This window comes from Vicia villosa, unplaced genomic scaffold, assembly GCF_029867415.1.
Source record: "Vicia villosa cultivar HV-30 ecotype Madison, WI unplaced genomic scaffold, Vvil1.0 ctg.000325F_1_1, whole genome shotgun sequence".
In the NCBI taxonomy this organism is placed as follows: domain Eukaryota; kingdom Viridiplantae; phylum Streptophyta; class Magnoliopsida; order Fabales; family Fabaceae; genus Vicia; species Vicia villosa.
In genome coordinates, this window is record NW_026705145.1 from 620,672 (window position 1) to 624,269 (window position 3,598).

A 3,598-nucleotide genomic window follows, 5' to 3' on the forward strand; every position below is an offset into this window, starting at 1 on the left:
ATTGAGATAGACTGTCACTTTGTCAGAGAGAAGATTGAATCAGGCGAAATTGTCACAAGCTTTGTCAACTCCAATGATCAATAAGAAGATGTGTTTACAAAATCTTTACGAAGTCCCAGAACTAATTATATATGTGGCAAGCTTGGTGCATTTGACTTATATGCTCAAGCTTGAGGGGGAGTGTTGATATTTGTAAATATATAGTGTTAATAATATTTGTATATAGAATAGTCCCACATCGAATATATCATATAATTAGTTGTAATCTCTCTATATATAATAAAGTCTCCGTAGTGCTTTACAAAACACACGGTTTATTCAAATGTCTCTTAGTCTCTCGTATTTCAACAGCAACATTTGTTGAACCACTTACAACTTCAGCCTCAAGGGTATACAAGCCTTGTTTTTCCACGCCTCTCAAGACTTCCTTCGACCCCTTCATGAATCTTAGGATACTTTTCTATCCTTGGAAAACATATCCTTTCTTGTCGAATTCACCAAGAGAAAGTCGATTTCTCTTCAAATCAGGAACGTACCTGACTTTAGTCAACAACCTTATTGACTCATCATAAAGCTTGAATCTCACACATCCACCACCTACAATATTGCAAGCTTTGTTGTTTCCCAGCAATACAGATCCACCATCTTGATCATATAATTCCTTGAACAAGTCTTTGTTTGGAGTCATGTGCCAAGTGCAGCCTGAATCCATAATCCACTCTCTTCTCGAGTCACTGCTTGAAACAACATGAACTTCAGATGATTCGAAATCATCTTGAACAATGATAGCATCAAATACCTTACCTCCATGATCTTTCACGCATTCAGGGCACACCTTTCTTGTGTGACCCTCCTTCTTACAATGATAGCATCGAATACCAAGTGCTTCGCTACTATAAGACTTCTGCTGACTTTATCCTTTCTTCTTGTCGGACTTACCATCCTTTCGCAAGAATTTTCCTTTAACGGCCAAACCTTCACCAACAGTTGAAAGTTTATGCTCCTTTTGTTCGTTCAAGTCCTTAGAATATATGGCTGATTGAACTTCTTCAAAGGTCGGAGACTCCCTTCCATACAAGAGAGTTTCTTTGAAGTGAGCATGTGATCGAGGCAAAGCGCACAATAGTAACAACGCTTGATCTTCATCATCGATCTTTGTAACACCCCGATATCCGCTGCACGCATCAACCGTGTCGGCCAACCGAGCATGTCACCGGCTTAATCAATAATCCCCCCTATGTCCGCTTATCGGCTGCCCAGGAAATATTGTTTTTGCCTCCCGCAGGAATCGAACCACGTACCTAGGGGTTAAGTACGTATTCATAGCAATTCCTGCTACCACTTGACCATATGGTCAATTGGTAGCAGGAATTGCTATGAATACGTACTTAACCCCTAGGTACGTGGTTCGATTCCTGCGGGAGGCAAAAACAATATTTCCTGGGCAGCCGATAAGCGGACCTAGGGGGGATTATTGATTAAGCCGGTGACATGCTCGGTTGGCCGACACGGTTGATGCGTGCAGCGGATATCGGGGTGTTACATTAAAAAGGCGCCTTTTTAATGTAACACCCCGATATCCGCTGCACGCATCAACCGTGTCGGCCAACCGAGCATGTCACCGGCTTAATCAATAATCCCCCCTAGGTCCGCTTATCGGCTGCCCAGGAAATATTGTTTTTGCCTCCCGCAGGAATCGAACCACGTACCTAGGGGTTAAGTACGTATTCATAGCAATTCCTGCTACCACTTGACCATCCTTTTTAATGTAACACCCCGATATCCGCTGCACGCATCAACCGTGTCGGCCAACCGAGCATGTTACCGGCTTAATCAATAATCCCCCCTAGGTCCGCTTATCGGCTGCCCAGGAAATATTGTTTTTGCCTCCCGCAGGAATCGAACCATGTACCTAGGGGTTAAGTACATATTCATAGCAATTCCTGCTACCACTTGACCATATGGTCAAGTGGTAGCAGGAATTGCTGTGAATATGTACTTAACCCCTAGGTACATGGTTCGATTCCTGCGGGAGGCAAAAACAATATTTCCTGGGCAGCCGATAAGCGGACCTAGGGGGATTATTGATTAAGCCGGTGACATGCTCGGTTGGCCGACACGGTTGATGCGTGCAGCGGATATCGGGGTGTTACAATCTTCAGATCAATATTTTCAAGATCAATAATCTGCTTGTTAAACATATCCAACTGCTCAGCCAACATTTTGTCTTCAATCATCTTGAATGACTACAAAGCTTGCTTCAGGTGGAGTCGATTTACCAACGATTTGGTCATGTACAAACTTTCAAGTTTCACACATAACTCTGATGTTGTCTTCTCCTTTGATACCTGCCGAAGAAACTTATCACCAAGGCTCAACAAAATTGCGATGTGTGTTTTCTCGATCATGACCGTCTTCTCTCTTTTCGTTAACGCAACGTCCATAGCCGCCGCTCCCTTCAACACTTCCAAGCAACCCTGCTGAACTAGTAGGGCTTTCATCTTTAAGCACCACAGACCAAAATCGTTCACTCCGGTGAACTTTTCAATCTTATACTTTGTTGAAGGCATCTTCTCCATGCTCACCGCACCAATTTGTTGTGAATTCAATGCCAATAACGAAGTATAAAACAAGGAAAGAATAAAGAAGAACACAAGAATTGATTATAACTGCTATTCTTTTACTTTCTCTTAGAAAAACAAGATTAGAAGTTTACAAGAATAACAAATAACCTCTCTCACCCTAAATTATGATTTGTAGTATGCATGGATGAGAGACTAGTATGCTATTTATAATAAAATCTAACATACTAACTAATGGGCTTTTTCCACAAGGCTCATTACACAGCCTAACTTAATAAACAAGCTAACTTAACAAATTAGAGTTGGAACACTAAAACCTAACTTAACATGCTAACAACTCTAGCAGCTTCAACATCAGCATGTGAACAACCTTCGACTTCATACTCAATTCTGTCGAACCAAAAAACTACCCTTCGAACATACTAGAGTTTGATCCAATATCTCACAAATTTAATTTTGAACCTTCAAAGTTAAGAGTTATATTTTTAGTTTTATAACTTTGTGTTAAGGAAAATTAATTAAAGAAAAGATAAAAAACACACATTTATATATTATTAAATTTAAATAAAAATATTGAATAAATTAATTGTGTATATTTTATATTACTTTTAGTTTAATCTATTATATATGCATATGTGAAATTATTGTTTACGACCACTTTATTTTAATTTAACATGTGAAATGTTGTTCTCCCTCTTTTTCAAATATGACATTCGGAATTGTTCATATCATGTTATAACAATCATTACATATCAACTTTAATTTAACATGTCTCATGAGAATTTATTCTCAAAGGCATTTGGAGTTGTTCATGTCATGTGATAACAACCATATAAATGTAATACATATCGTGAGAAACCATTATTTCACCTACATTTTTTATGTTTTAAATTAGAGTCATATAAGTTTCATGTGAAAAAGAATGTTATATATGTTAAAAATAAGAAGTGATTTTATAACCTATGACTCTTATGTATATCTATTTTCTATCCAATAACTAGTTTTTTTTTAAATAA